The sequence below is a fragment of the Larimichthys crocea genome, chromosome XIV (assembly GCF_000972845.2).
Source record: "Larimichthys crocea isolate SSNF chromosome XIV, L_crocea_2.0, whole genome shotgun sequence".
Lineage (NCBI taxonomy): Eukaryota > Metazoa > Chordata > Actinopteri > Sciaenidae > Larimichthys > Larimichthys crocea.
Window position 1 is genome coordinate 1,523,249 of NC_040024.1, and position 17,299 is coordinate 1,540,547.

The window sequence follows — 17,299 nt, forward strand, 5'->3', positions numbered from 1 at the left end:
GAACAACATTCGTATGTGGGGACCCCCCACTCTACCAGTCTAACTACCAGGGCAACCGTATTTTTCTTATCCACCTCGTATATTGTGAATGGGATCAGTAACGCCTAAAATTTTGGTGATCCTCTGACTTTTCATCTAGCATCATCAGGTCAAATGTCCAGTACTTTGGTTAATGCAAATCTAATGACGTCCCCATCAGCCACTGCTCTACTTTGTGTGCTCAACATTAAGTTTGCTCCTTCGCTGCTCTGTGGCAAAAATCAAGAGATTTTCCTCGTCACTGAAAAGGCCCTCACCGCCTGTAGTATGATGACGCCGTGTGTATCACATATCACACATCAGCCTGGCAAAGAAGAGAGTACTTGTTGAGGACTCAGGCACCTTTAGTATTCATCAACCCTGTGACCCCCCTCCCCTCTCCCATCTATTAGTGTTGACAGCCGCCCACTGCTTCGAGTTTATTACAGTCAACCGCCTACTCTACTCTCATCTCCCGCCATCTCTCTGCTCTCCCTCTGTGGTTCCTGTCTTCAGTCCCAGGAAAGGTCAAAGTCATTTACAGAGTTACAGTCTGCCAGAAAGGCACAGAACAAGGGTGAGAGAGAGAGACAGAGGGAAACAGACAGAGTACATATCAGACAGCACCATTACAGACCAACTCTCTGTCTGGCAGTACATCTTCTGCTGCAGTTTTATTCTGCACAGGCGTACGATGTAGAGACTGCTGCCTGTACCGATGGCAGGAACACTTCCTGGTTGTCACTTCAGGTCAAGCTCATTTGCACGGCAGGTCCACTTTTGCATGCCGCTATCAGCCAACTTCATTGATTCCATGATCTAATTAGCTATGTGCATTTATTTTGCCACCTTCCATATGCTGAGATATTCAGAGGTGAGCGTGTGGCTTTTGCTCGCAGCAGTTTTCCATTATTCATGGATGATTAAGTATTTAAAAAAGGAAAATAAACCACCCCAATGTTAACAGAACTTAAAATAGCCAATTAATTGAGTAAATAAGTACGGAGGTTGTGCAGTAAGTTAATGAGCAGTATAATCACAGCCAAATTTATGTGCATTCTAACCACTCTTTGGTGCTTTATAAAGTGGTTACAGTATTCAGCTGCGGCCACAATACGGCCATGCACTGATGACAGCCGTGATTAGAGTATTAATTGAGCATGCTCAAGCGGTGACGCAAGGGGAAGTGCTGGCGGCCATGAATAATGCTGCAGAGAGATCGGCGGACACAGTCCAACACTCCGAATAAATAAGAATCAATGTGGAAGCAGAACAGGAAATGGACACAGCTGAGCGGTCTCCTTCATGAAGATCAGAACTAAGTTAGACCAGGATGAGTTTCTCGGAGTGGAGCTTGATGGACTGCTCCACAGATGATCTCATTCTGCAAAGAGGGCTTGAACGTCTCAAATGGCAAAGTGCTCCCAGCTTCTTTGGGCACTTAATCAATTGATTCATGTTATGGACTGACCTCGCAGTCTTTCTGCCCGCTCTCCCCATGCATGCTGAAATCCAATATTGATTCAAAGACATGAATATGAATACTGTCAGAGAGCGATTAGCAAGGCGCACGTGAACGAAAATTTAATCAAAGCTCTGACTGGTGATACCTTTGAGATACTGCAGGAAGAAAAACAAAATGGAGAGGGTGAGTGAAATGCTTTTGGGATCATCTCCATTACGGCCCACGCACTAGGAAGCTTAGAATAATCATGACACCTTTGCCTGGAGAATTAATTCAATTTGCCAAAGCAAAAGCAGAATGAATCCACGCTATTATGACTGAAAAGCAGAAGGGAGAGTGAATTTGAGTGATATTTACAGAGAGCTTAGCATTTGTGTTCCGCAACATTAGGGTTCTTCCCGGTGCTGAGGGAATGTATTGAGCCCATTATGGCGGGAAGCCGCTGGGAACCAGTGCTTTTTTAAAAATGATTTTAGTGTAGCAGTAATGACATTTTAATGGCCATTTCCCTTAAGCGAACATATCTCTGGAAACAGAAGGGAAAAAAACTCTTTGAATGACTGGGAGCAGTCAAGCCTGCAACATTGAATTGAAGGGACTGGTAGGTAACTGACAATAAGCCCTGGCTGCTCTTTAAACACCACTGCTTCTAAACTACTGCTTAGCAGCCCTTAATCTGCTGCAGCTGTCGGCTAATGTCAGAAGCAAGAATGTTACGTTTTTGCTCTTTTATCCAGAGGTTAGCTCATCTTACGTTTCTCTCTGTGGGTCTATCAGTGATGTAGGTAGGGGGTCCACTGTGGAGCAGTGAGAGAGAGAGAGAGCTCTGCTTTGTGGTGCAATTTCAATTTCATCCGATTAAAACCTGAATGCCTGAGGAAGACAGCATTGTAAGTTCCTGAGCTCGATTAAATAAATCTGATCTTCAATGGCAGGGGGTCAGAAATACCTACAGACTGTTTCAACTTCAACCAGAATCAGTTTTGGTTTTATTGCAGCGAGTTTCAAAGAGTTTTCTGATGAGGGAGGAATGCTGGTTAAGAGAAAAATCTCCTCTTGAATATTATTATAATTACTCAAGCACAAACTTGCTGTCCTTGACAAATATCTAAGATCTTGGTACGACAACAAAAAAAAAAAAGATGTTTTCTGCAGAGCAAAAACTGCTGATCAGCTCCTCGCACAACTATAAGTCGACGACGACAAAGTTTAGGTGCCAGAAAGAAAGAAAGAGAAAAGTTTGTGTAATCCTCTCGTTAGAGTCTCGGCGTCCTTTTTCTCAAAGACAAAGAAAATTGGCTTTGGAATTCTGCGTGGCAGACGAGAAAGAGCAGCGGCAGAATACGGAGAGCATTTCCGTCTGAAATATTTCAACATGACCTTGCAATGTGTGAGAGAGCGTCGAGGTAAACGCTGCCGGCGAGGGTGGAATGAGAATGAGGCAGCGCCAGAACGAGGCTGCGGTCGGTGTGTGTGTGTGTGTGTGTGTGTGTGTGTATCAGGGTTATCAGGCAGCCTCAGAGAGCTCTCACTGATCACGTCGAGCAGAAAAGGAAGAGGGAGCAGAGGAGGAGGAGGCGGAGCAAGGGGCAGAGAGAAACACTGCGTGATAAAAGGACAGAGGGAACCTTGATGATCCTCCTGGGCCTCAAGGTGCTCGGAGTTCAAAGCTCCTTTTGAAGGTGTCAAGATCTCGTTCTCTCTCCGCTGCACACACAGGTAGTCAACTAAGAAGTGGAAAACAGACAAAGAGGGGAAGTGACTGCAAACTCCGATTAAAGCCTCAACCATTTTTGATGGATTTTGTTCGTCGGTTTCACTTCTTTACCGACAGCTCAATCGCAACGCGTCTTCTCGAACACCCCCTACAGCTTCATCTCCACACTCATCTCCCCTCTTGATCTATTTGCATTCCTTCTGTGTCTTTCTGCATTTCCCCCTTAGATCAGACACAGGAGCGTTCAGACAGAAAAAAAAAAGAACAGAGATGCAACTGGAGGGTGAATTCAGAAAGACAGACACAGTCGCTGTTGTTTAAGTGAGTCGAGGTGTTTTGCATTTTTGCTGTATCAACGCTCCTCAACAAACGGTCCAGAAACACGGCTGACCAGTTCGGGAATTTAGCTGATGCTGATAATTTGGTTTGACACATTTCATATTAATAGTCCCGTGGGTGGTGGGAATGCAAACTATTCATCAGCCTCTTTCTCATTTCCCCAATAATGATCTATCACAGCCTGTATCTGCTTGAGCCTAACTTGACATACCAGTGTAAGTATGCAGAGCTGCAGTATTTATTAGCTTATGAATCAGCCGGTGGAGCAGCATGGACAGAGAAATGACTGATAAATAGATTTCACTGGATGCCCAATGAAAAGCAATCAATTTTTTGCCCTCACACACACGCTTCTGACACGCCGTGGTGTAAGGCAGCTTAATATTTCATTCTGTGTTACAGCTTCAACAAGCATCTCCACTTATATGGCAGCTCTCTGCCTTAATGTTACATTTTATGTGCTGTTTGCACTGATTAATATTGGGGGAATATTTCTCTGACTTCTCTTGCGGGCTTCCGGGCAACCAAACCAGATATCCCATCATATAGTATCTCTGCATCTCCCTTTTCGGGATAATTCCGGCTCTATGCGGCTAATCAGCTTGTCAACATGTATGCATAATGCCCGCGAGAGGAGATCGACTGTGGCATCTGCTACAAGGAGAACAGTATAGCGGGGCTAATCCACTCTGAAACTGCAGCGTTACGTAAGAAGAAATAGGCCGTTGCATAACGTGTAGACTCCTCGTCGGCTAAAATCACACACTGTCCATTCGCCTCACATCTTTGGAGCGTGTGTGACAGAAAGAGGGAACGACTAAGGGCCAAACAGTCATTTTGGAGTGGAAACACTGTTATCTAGCGATCAGATTTCATGTCCCTCCTCAACGTTCCCCTAAAGTGACACGAGCCTTGCTCACACAGAGCTGCATGTGTGTCGTTCTGATTTGGGGGGGGGAAGAGGAAGGCAGTGACAAAACATTCACTTTGCAGAGAGGACATGCTCGGATTCATTCACCACACCTTCTGCTCAGCCGACTCATTTGTATGTGTTTGCCGTGATCTCCAGCAAGTCACCTTGAGAAAATTGCCCCCCCCTCACCACCCATACCCCCATCTCCTCATCTAAATAGCACTTTATCTCCCCGCCGCCCCCACCCTCCACAACTCTAGTTTCTTTGGCTCTTTTCAGCGACATTGGTCACGGCTATCGGTTCTGTCCTGCTTTGAAAATGACAAGCGGCCGCTCTGACAGAGAATCAGATCTCATTGAAAAATTGATGAGTTAGACAGATGTGCTGAGAGTGTCTGTACGCATGTGTGTGTGTGTGTGTGATTCTGAATCTGTTCCCAATTTGAGCATGACTCATGCTGGGCTTGCCCATTTGTCCCGGTATACACACACAAACACACACACACACTGGCAGAAAGCCAAAATACTGCAGCGGGAAGCAACATTTATGCTAAAAGAGGAAAGGGGAGAAAAATAAATCAGCCAAAACATCATCCTCTATAATCCTGATTATGTTGTCAGCTCGTACCAAAACTCTTCTTTCACTCAGTGTCAGACTCCCATCACAACAACTCACACACGCAGACAGAGAAACACACACACACACTCTTAGCTGATTCCCACATGATCTGCAGCACCGCCGAGACTGTTGATGGATGGTGTCCTTCAGCACAATGACCATCAGACCTGGAGGTGCCTACCTGAATCCTGCCTGACCTACACACTCTCACCATAAACACACGCAGATACTTATATGCAAACATGAGAACGTCCTTGAGTGAGGTCACGCTCAGTCCCGGCACACAGCCTTGTTTACAAAGCTGCAGAAAGCTGATGGATACAGATACAGATACAGATACACACACACACACACACACACACACACACACACACACACACACACTCTTCTACTGGCTGGGATCCAAATGATTATGTAAAGTGTGAAGTGGAGTGTTTCTCCTTTGTGTCTGATGAACAACTGAAGCCGTGCACAGGCTAATGTTGCCATTTGTGTGTATAAAGTGCACTTTTACGTGCCCTCGAGGACCTCTAGGTGGTGCTGAAATCACAGTGACCGTCACTGAGTCATGTGCCATACTGTAGCTAATAACCTCCATTCTCTCAAAAGTGCATGCTGTCAATGGGCCAGATTTATGTTTTAAAGTTTATAGAACTTGAGGTCTACATAAAAACATCACATGGATTTGACATCAAACTTAGTGCAACGATTCCATTGAAACACATTGATTCCAGTCTGAGAACTCGCATAAACCTTCATTACACTGACCACATTCCAATATATATTAGTTTTGGTCTCCACCAATTCTTCTGGGATATTTGGTGTTGGCCGAGCGCACACACGTTAGAAGAAAAATCTTTACGCTCATTAGTTCATTGGCACCGTTCCTATGGGCATCACACATATGACCTTTTGGTTATATAACCACAATCCAATATGCTATTAAAATATAACCGGTCTATTATTATTTACATCCCTGACGCTTCTCTGCCAAGAAATGTGTAAAGATGGAGTATGTTTATTAAGATGCACAGGTGAAACATGAACATTTCAAAGTCCAAAGATGTTTCTTGTGAAGGGCCTCTTCAAATCAACAAGCAGACAAAAGTGGAGAGGGAAGAATGTGGAGAGTAAACACAAGTATGAGGAAGCACAGTGAAGTGCAGCAGGACGAAGTGGCGTTACAATTCTATGATGAAAGAAACAGGAACAAGAAGTACATGTAGAGGTAAACAGAAGCTAAAGAGGAGAGGAGTGAGGGGTGGGAAGCCACATCGCTGGAAGTGTGGGGGCGTATTCCTTGAGGCAAAGCCAGGAAAGGAGAGATCGATGTCCATCCACCCACTTCATCCTTTTGGTAGACCCAGACACTGGTAGATATTTGTCAGTTTGGGTGACTTAATATGGGACAAAGAGGCTTACAAGAGCAATAAAGTTTCCCCATCCACATCGTTTTATCCTTTTTGTCCTTTTTCTTTTGTATTCAATTATCCTTTGCCAGTTCACATAATCCTTCATCAATTCACTAAACACTAAGATATGGCAATAATCCCTCTATCTGCCACCAAGCCTAATTACTGACTACCTTTCTAGGGACAAAGTGGAGGAGTAACTGATGACTGAACGACATTTAATCAGTGTTAGAAAACTGCGTTTCTGAATTCTACTTTTGTTTTAATGACTTTAAAAGTTCCGTCAGTTGTGTCTTTGCTACTCGTAGTTTCTGATCCACTGCCAACATGAGCTGCTTTTTTGTTGAAATAGAGATTAATAAAGTGAACCCAAAATGGCAATTCAGACGTTATGTATCTGCTATTAGACCAATAAGAACCTCAAGATCAATTTCTGACTTCCTTCAGAAGGGCTGCGTATTGCCTCACCTTCACACCCTCTGTTATTATTTCTCTCACTTTGGCTTTCACCTTTCCTTCCCTTTTTCTCCTTTTTCTCAATTTTCTAATCTGTCTGCCCTCATCACCAGCTCTTTCACTCCCCGGAGGCTCATTACTGAGTTGACTGGAGTTGCTAACATGGGTTTGGTAGAATCCAATTGATCCAAACTCTCTTGTGAGTGATCTGAGAGAAAGAGCTGATACCCCGAGTGCTCTGTGGCTGATGGAGGAAGGTGCAACAACTCAAAACAAAATAGGTTTGTAGATCATTTCTGCCTAGCAGCAGAAATCTAGTCAGCAAACTGTGAAATGAGATAGCTGAGTCCTTGAATATTGTGTTTAATCTGTCTTTTGTTTAGTAGCTTTGTACAATAATAATCCCTTTTGACATTGTATGGGTTAATTCTGTGGCACGGTGTTAACTTTGTGTCTTACTTGATGCTGGAATAAAGCCAAAAAATGTAGGAATGCATGAATAAATTAAATCACTGTGTTATTTATGCTAACAGAAACATAAAAACACTTATTTCGGGACACAGATGGAATAAACAGTGGTAACATGGCACTAAATTGTTCCACAAATACGGCAAGGTGCTTCATTTGGGTCCCAAGCTGTAGTGTGCACGCACTCCACATCTAAACCAGTCAGAAAATGTCAGTGTTTTTTTTTTTTCATTTTTTATTCCCTTCTTCGGTCGAAGATTAAACAGAGCTGCAGTAAATGTACCCGAAACCAACGTGCATAAATCCATTTTAAAAAAACAAAAGAGACCTGCTCCAAAAGTGACCCCAGAACAGTCAGACCCTGTCTGAAATAGACCTGAGGATAATTAGGCTTGATTTCAAATGTATTTGTTCCAGACAGGCCAGAACAGAGACCGGACACTCATTTATAGAAAAGTTAAACTGTTGGAAGAGTTGCCTAAAAAAATTCTGATTTTTCTTCTGTGATGATAATGGCTAATCCACTTGGTTATTGGACATATTAAAACACAGACATAAGATCTGCAGACTGCATGTCATTTCTCAGGTGGAACCTCAGTCACAAGGAACTGAGTGGACTCGTGAAAACCTGAACGTTTTTTTCATGTTAATAGAAAATGCCATTTTTCTGCCATTACATTTCCTTGTAGTATAGTGTACTACTATGTTCTGTGTACAGAATTCTTGGACACAGCGTTGGTCATCTGCAACTTGTCAGTCATGACATCTGATTGATTGATTTCCAATTGCACTGTGTCCTCCCACTGTGACATCTGGTCTAATTGCCGTAAAACACTCACTTGCATCTCAATATTCAACAGTCTTTGCAAACATCCTGTATTGAAATCTAATTCAGGGAAGACTGTCACCCTTGAGTTGTAATCTTTTTTTACGGTATGTTGCATTATCTTCATAAATTGTTATATTAAGATGGGTCGTGACTGTCTAACTTTGTAAAATCCTGCGGGGAGTGAACGCGAGAGATGAGTCTCTCCGGTTGAGCAAACATTCAGAGTTTGGTGTGAAAGAACGGGGCAGAGACACCGTCGTCTCCTCTGCTGTCTCTTTTCATCTACTGTTTGCACATACAATTTGTCATGCCTGAGTATACGCCGCAAGAAAGGCTGAAACGGGAGATTACTTCTTTTTGTCTTTCTCCATTTGATGTTTTTACACTTTTGACTGTGTGACTGTGTGTGTAGTTATGGGCAAGACATGTGTATTAATGTTTGTTTCAGTGTGTATGTGTGTGTGTGTGTATATGTGTGTGTGTGTGTGTGTGTGTGTGTGTTTCGTGAGCAGTCTGGACCTCGAAATTGAAGGGAATGACTGTGACCTTCGGACAAAATCAAGAGCAAAGTGTTTTCTGTCTCTATTGTTTTCTCCGCTCTTCTCCACTCTCTGTCCTTGCAGCCTCATTTTCCTTCTCCAACTCCATCTCTTTCTTTCCTGACAACAGCAGAGCAGAGAGGCAGAGAAGAAAAAGAAAAAAAAAAACGAGAGCACAAATCTCTCTGCTTTTTATTTCTCCCCCCCTTGTTCCTCCTTTGTGGTTCCAAACAGCCTTCGATTGAAAACAGCGACGGTACATATCGTACAGTCCGCGGTTTACACAGACTTAAACAGAGCACTTTTCCTGGCATGATAAAGACCAGCTCTCTCAAAGTAAGAGCTGGAAAATAAGTGCCATGCTGTGTTTCCATCAGACCTAAAGCAGACATATACCTTACAATGCAGCAGCATGAAATGCCATACAGAAGCCTTCAATACATGACGTATAAAGCTAAGAACGCTCTGACAGTACAAAAATAGTCTTGTTTAAGATGGACCGTAGACTCTCGCTCAGGTTTCTCTTGTCACAACTACTACTTTCTTTCAATCTCTTTATTCTCTGCCATCATTTGGTTTCTATTCAGTTTCCTGTACCTGCCTTTTGCTTCTCTCCATCTGCTAACCTGACAACTCTCTCTCTCAGTCTCTCTCTGTTCTCTTTTTGCCTTTCAGTCTCAGCGGGCAGGGTATGGGGTTAAAGCCCAGTAGAGAAGAACGGCTGCTGAGCACATGGGCTAATATTTGCCCTGCGCTAAACTGAGCAAACATGGATAAAGCGAACACAATCTCTTTCTCTGTCCCTGGCTGTCTGCCTTGTTGTCCTTTCATTCCCGTCCTGTCTCTCCTACGTTGCTTTAGGGCTGACTGGCGGGGAACCAACGTACACGCACTATGCACATGTTGTTTTCACACAATTCACCGGCTGAGGGATAAATCTGAGACCGTAATCTCTTTCTTTCTACATCCGTGTGTCGTTTACTGGGAACACCTGTGCAAAGCTACCCAAATGGCCCTCCATAAACCACACGCTGTATGTTTCCAGGAGTATTCTAGAAATGATGTTCAGATTGGACAATTCCACACTTCACAAACCACATCCAACGTTCAGTGCTAACGCAGGCATAGTTCTCTTTCCATAGCAAAGCTGGAAGTAAGAGTTGAGGTTGTAACAACTGATCTTCTCCTAACCCTTAGCCAAGTGTTTTAATTCTGCACACTCAAACCTGTCCAAATAATTGCATGTTTTAAATATTCTGTCCTCAGCTGGACAAACCTGGTAACTCATAACATGCTAATTCACAACATATTCATTATATGTGATAAATGTTCATTATATTATATGTGCCAGGCCACCTTCACCCCTCAGCACCTCTATTAGAACTAGAACAGTTGCCCCGGGTCGTTGGACTCGCATCTGTCGAGTGCTGCTGAAGAGCTTGTTCTGTTAAGTGACAGCAGTGAGCACTCCAGGCCTAAAACCAAACTGTCCACTTGTGCCTTTCTATATTTAGTTAAGAAAGGTCTGAACGAGAGAGAATAATTGGCTGAGAACAAAATGGTCAGTAAGTAGTTGGGAACAGAACAGGTATACGTACAGTACTGTACTTACAAAGCTTTGTGCTTCCCTCTTCATACATACAGACATGAGGAGGGGAAAAAGCAAAAAGCTCGTCTGTGATAGTTCTCTTTTCTCTTTTTACAGAAGTTGAGAAGTCACCTTCTCTCAGTCCTAATTAGCTTAATGAATGGCAATCAACGTCCAGGTGAAAGTGATGGTGGTGTTGATGTTTGGGCTATTTTTTCTGCATGACCGAACACGGTTAGAAATCCCAGTGAAGTCTTGTGCTGTGTGCTATTTAACACAAGTGGAATTCATTCGCTTCACTGAGAAACATGACTCACTTCAAGCACGAATAACTCTATAATGACTGTATGTTTTTGTGTTGTTTATGCACATAACTCCCTGCTGTCTATTCTAAATAATATACTCGGATCAGATGTGAGAAATGTGACTTGCAGCTCCGGATGGAAGTAAACTGGAACAAGTGAACCGCTCAATTAATCTGATTTTTTTAAAAATGTTGCTCAAAGGGGGGGTAATTTAACAATGACATTAAAGAGATAGTGTTGTACCCAACATTGTGCAAACTGAAATGACCAATATTAATCATCGCTGTGGATGACTACGACGCCATTTACATTCTAGCTCCTAGATCTAAATAAATTGCCTGCTAAAATCTACAGAGGCAGATGAAAATTCAATGAGCTATTAGAAGACTTAGATACTAGATACTACAGCCCATTATGTACCTGAGTAACAAGAAAGCAGCAAATTATTATAGTTCAACGTGACTCTAATGAGCAGAATTGTACATACCAGCTTTGATGAGAATTTGTGATGTAAAAAACATAACCACAGTTAACTGATCATCCACACATTATCTATAATTCTCCGTGAATTTCACAGATTACACGAGGTGAACCCCTCACGTTGTATATTAAAACAGCAGTTAATGATTTCATATAGGCTCTCGGCTGAGAGGCGCGCACTTCAAAAATGAAACCAGCTGCATATTATCACGAGGCAAACCGCAACAGATAATGAATAATTGAATGTATAAATTACTTTCCTCTACCCTTTAGCCTGTGCTTCACTGGGCTGAATGCTTTCACAGCCATACACAATGAAAAATTAACATTGCATTGTTGTTGCCGTCACCCAGAGTAGAAGCACATACATTAATATAGCACCATATATGGCTCTTATCATTGTACGCTTGGAGTTAATGAATGCATAATTGTGGTGCTCCATTGAGATAAATTCCAAATAACCGAGGTGGTGTTTATGATTTATGCCTTTAGCCACAGTGCTAATGTTGTTGAGGACTGCGTGCAGGTTCTTCAAGAAAACAAGTGACTGTTACAAAGTCGCTCGCAAAGCAATAAGGCCGTCTCCAGCGGTGACGACTGCGTGCGATTTCTGTTTACAAGGCTGCACTGCCGTCTTCAAAGAGCTCAGTCTGAAGTCAATGAAAAGAAAAGAGAGAAAGCTTTTCGCTCCATTTCTTACAGCGGGGGACTGTCATGGTGCACATCTTTCTAACCGAGACCACACCATAAAAAGCGACAAACACACACACACACCCCCTGCTGACAGCCTGCTCACACCTTCCAGGTCATTAATAATTCTTGTGTTAGCAGCTGCTCCCCCGAAACAGAGCCCTCATATTGTAACTGTCCAGTGAATACCTTGTACCTCGTATGTACGTTTTTAGATTACAGGTTACAGGACAAAGCTGCCACTTTCTGTTTTTATTATAATCAGCAAATGTCGAACGAACGAAAATACCAAAACCAACTGTGTGAGGCTGTCTCTCTGTGTTTTTTTCCACTTTCTCAGCTTCAAGCCCATTTCTACTCAAGACGTAAATCCTTAAAAAATGGGTCACTGATATATAGTTTTATTTAAAAAAAGAAAAGAAAAAAAAAGAGGCTGAATAAGTTCCTTAAAACAGCTGGCTGCTGTAGTTTTTAACAAACGTTAACAGGAGGAAATAGCACATTGTTGCAGGTTATTTTCAGTGGTGGATTTGGTGCAAGAGTGAGTATTTTTGGCAGCAGGATGAATGTGAGAATAAGTGTGTGTGTGTGTTCATGATAATGAACGAACATGTCAGCTAGTACAACCGTGTGGCTCACTGATGTGTTTTTAATAGTTTTGGACAACAATGGAGCTCTGCGGCACAGAGGAAGAAGCTTTCATACCCACGCAATATTTGTTCAAAATACACCAAAATGATTTGTTTCTCTGTTTCCATCTTTAACTTTTATATGTTTAATTCTCAATCCAGCTGTTTTAAATGTATAAAACTGTCCATTTTCTGTCTGCACAGTTATATATTATTATGTAGTTACCCACGTGGCCGCTCCCCTTTATCTTTGCTCCTGCTCTCCAAAGTGTACCATCATTACTTAAGTCACTTTATTACAGTTGGAGGTTCTGCGTTGACTCTCTGAAACGCTTACTCGTACTTTTTCTCGAAGATATTTCCGTCTGAATTAAAGCGTGTTGGTACATGTGTGGGTGGTCAGCTTGCCAGGTGAGACCCGGCACCCCCAGTAGGTGATAAACGCTGCTGCCTCTGCAGCCGCAGGTGCTCTTCCCTCTCTTGCCATGTCACCATAGCAACCCTACCGCGCCAGTTCAGAGCGCCGTCGGCGATGGTCGTCTCCCGTGATGAATCATGCCCCAAGAAAATGATAGGCCAGTGATACTGAACACTTAAGGCTTTGCTGTCAATTTGTTTCCTCCTCCCTCCTTTTTTTAACCCCATCTGCTACACACACACACACACACACACACACACACACACACACACATTGTATGCCTCGACATGACTGAACTATTGCGCACACACACATGCATACACACTCTGGCTGTGCGACTAAATGTTGTCTGTGCAAGAAGTGATGGTTACACTGAAAATGGAGAGCAGGGAATGAATGTAAACATCACTTTGATTGTGCTGTCAACTTGCTGCAATTTCCTGTCTGTGACACGTACACACACATCCTCTCCAAATACAACATGAAAACACACTCCATTAGAGATAAGGCATGTGCACACACACAGGTATACACTCAGGTGGACCAACCGTCCGTACAAAAGCACTGTCCTCCCCTCCTCTTTCCCTAACACAGCTACTTTTCTACTCCAAAGGTCTGGTCAACAAAAATCTGTTCATTTCAGCATTAAACCATCATTTTTAGAAAAACGGCCTTTCCTGACTTTTACTAAACTCGGTGTTGTAGGACGTACAAAAGCACTAAAGAGAAACAGAAATTTTAATGATGTTTACTAGTTCAGTGCATGTCTTGTTTGGCCTTCTTCTCTACACTGACAGCTCATGAAGCTCAAGTGTTAACAGCAGAAAGGGGCAACTTTTCCTCTTCTCTTTTTTTTATTAAACTGCAAGAAATGTGGCATCTTCATTCGCCCATGACCCGTTGAGCTGCAAATGGTTCTCGGCTCAAACACAGGAATCTCTCCAAACAACTCGTGTGCAATTTTCTCCACATGAGACACCCCCACCGGCAAATATCCTCTGCCAACAGGCTTCTGCCTTTGTACTGGGGGCCTGTGCGTGCTCCCTGCTTGTGGCTGCCTTCTGATTTCCGTGCCAGTGGCAAGCCCACTTTGGTTCAGGTCACTGGAAGGATGCCAGCGTTAACTGTGTGCACATATGCCCACCTGACCCGTGTGAACGTGGAGCGGACCGGTCTGAGCGGAAGGGGGAGGGCGGAGGGGGGAAAAAGCAGGAAGGTCAGAGGGAGGTCACATCCCTCTGGCCTGAATGAGCACGATGATGAATGTACAGAAACGTATGGGTACAGCGTGAACTGTGCAGACTCAAGAAAGGGTCAGGACTGATTAAAATTACACAGCAGCTCTTCTGGACTCGTGGTTTGTGTTTACATGTGCGAGTATGAGAAAGACACACGTGCACACACACACAGAGGATTTATGAGGCTGTGTTGTTGGTTATTTACAGGTGGTGCTCTGCTCTATTTACTGTCCATAACTGCGGACTGTTGGCCTTGTTTAGCACTGCTATGGCAGAACCACTTACTGCACTGTCAGTGTGTGTGTGTGTGTGTGTGTGTGTGTGTGTGTGTGTACATGAGTGTGTTGCTCCCAACCACCTTGCAGCTCCCCCACCGCCCTATAAATCCAAGATGATTTAACGTAAGGCCCTATTTACTCTCACTCCCCGCGTGTGTCGCCTGCTTCACCACACATCTCTGAAGCGTAAAACATAAACGCCACTGTACTAGCTCAAAGGCTCCTGTAAGAAATCACACATCAAATATCAATCGCACCCCCCCCCCCAAACACCTTCCACTTCTCTCATTATCGCTTTGAGGAGTGTGGGAGCACATATGAGAGTCTCCTCACTTGATACTCAGACAGTACCTGCTCTCTCCCCTCTGAAAAAGCCCCTAACCAGACATCTTATCTGCCAATCAAGCATGGAGAAACCTTCCACAGACTACACACCTCGTCACTCCCCCACCCCAAATAAATGTCTATGGTGGTGGTGGAAGAGTTTTTTTACTTTCACTCAGTTAATACCGGTGAGTCTACTCTGAAATGAACACATACCTCCAAAGCGCTTCATGTTCATGTCTCCTGCTGCACTAAATAAAAAGGAAGGACGTTTTCAAGTGAAGGACGTGCAGCAGAGTTTTGCCCTTGAATCAGACAAATGTAAGCCAGCTCAAAGCTAAACCACCTCAGTGCTCACAAATGCACATTTTTATTATGCCACATCCTAATACTGGTCTGCCTTTCTGTGCCCTTTAATGTATTTACATTCTATTTCTGTAATGAACTCTCTGTGCATCAGTGTTCATTGCTGTCGGTGGACTCCCCACCGGTCTTGCACAGCATTTATACTGTAAGTAATGCAGAAAGCAAAAACTGCTGCATGCACAGACTTCATGTACTGCTGAAATGTTGTCAGCATCAGGTTTGTTTGTCTGCACCCTAACCAGATAAAGAAACCAGGACTAAAATCTTTAGTTCTATTTATTGTCTGCTAACCGAGTCACAATACTACAAGTGTGTACAGCAAATCTGCAACACTCCGGATTATGTTCAGTTTCTTAAACTAATGCCAACACTTTTCTCTACAATATCTGTGCATGGCAAATATGGTAAGGTGGAGGTCAGAGAAAAAATGTTAAAACTATGATTAATGTTGAGGTTAGGGTTTGGCATCTGGGGCTAATGTGCTACAAGCCCATCCAGCACGCTGACCTCCAATCTGCTCTCCTCCATCTGAGCCTACATTACAAGTTATACTGGGCTGTGTCTGCTCATGATTTGTCCTGTCGCTGTGCCAGATGCCTAATTAAAATGACAAATTAAAATATGTGGTTGAAAACATATTTTAATCTCTTCAGTCTATCATTTTTGCATTCTGTATTGCCTCTTTTAACCTGATCGTTATGCTTTTCAAGAAATTAACCTGGATAGTGACAAAAAAATCACATCCTATAAAATGAAAACTTCAAACATGATTTTAAAGTTCTCTGTTCTACTCGGGTCATCTGTTGGATTGAAATAATCCCTGTGACTCCCATGATTCAGTTTGATATCCGTAGCCCTGTGCGGGAGCTTCTGTATGAAGACGAACAGAAAAGTCTTCGGCTTTGGCTCTGTGCTCTCTCCTCTTAATGTCACTGCGTTTTGACTGAGATCATGTAATACATGTGAGCATGCATGCGGAAAATTCTTTACAAGAGAGTCGTATGAGAGCTCAGCTCCATACATTCAGACACACAAACACTAAACACAGACACGATGACAGCCCATAGCCGCCTGCGTACTTAATGTGGGCTGTGCATTCTGCAGCGTGGAAATCCAAACATGCAAACATTACTACTGCATGTCGTGCTCGTGCTCATGGGCACAGGCGATGTTCATGCTCTCTACTGACATCCGGGAGTAATTGAATTAGAGATCTATGAATATCTAATATTCTACAATACAGCAACCTCTCTGTGGTAGTACCAAAGGCCACGCTTGGGCAATAATGTTGCGGCTACTAAGTACAGTAGTGAATGTGTTGTTTAGAATGGAAGTGGGCTGTAGAGAAAAAGAAAATACAGAAACACACATACAGCACAGACGCATTCAGAAGAGATCGATATCAGCTATGATGCATCACATTATAATACACTCAGCCGAGTAGATTGTGTCTCTATGACAAGTGACAGGGCTTAAAAAGATGAGCGATAGCTTTTGTAAATGACGCCAACAAGAATAACAGCTACAATATGGATCCCGGGGGAAGGGAGTGTGAACTACAGAACCACATGTGAGGTGAATTTGCTTGGGAGAAATAGAAAGGTGCAGCCTGAGGTAATATTTCATCAAGAGGAATGACATAAGTGAAAAAGTTAACATGTAAACTAGATGCTACAATCTAAAAATGTACAGTTTTTTGTTTACCCATCATGAGACCACTGGAGTAATGAGCTCAGTTTTGATCCTCACCTAAGAGAAACAGCTAGCTGTCTACAGTGTCAGCATGACTGTGTGTGTGTGTGTGTGTGTGTGTGTGTGTGTTGTGAAGAGATATAGACAGAAAAAAAAGCGGGAATGGACTTGGAGCCGACAACTTCGCCAGCATGCACCATCGCCTATCACACACGCAGACCACACAACACCTCCATCTCTGCTTGAGCTGTGCACGTCTGACACCTGCCCACCCCACCCTCCACTTCCACCACTGTGGACACACACCACCTGCTGCCTGCTGACACAAACGCACACTGATATATTAAGGCAGGAACACACACGTGCATACGCACATTTTGCTGTCCGTATGAGGACCTCCTGTTCCGATGCTGTTAAGAATATTAATATGAACTTGCTGCCGGCCTGAAGAAAATAAAGGAGCCCTTTTTAAAAGTTCATACAGCCTAAAATATTAAAATAAAGTCAAAGTTCTTA

General features: G+C 43.2%; 1 protein-coding gene across 14 annotated transcripts in view; it reads right to left on the reverse strand.

Moving 5' to 3' along the window:
• nrxn2b (neurexin 2b) overlaps nucleotides 1-17,299 on the reverse strand; it is a 592,065-nt gene that overhangs the window by 44,449 nt on the left and 530,317 nt on the right. The window lies entirely within an intron of this gene.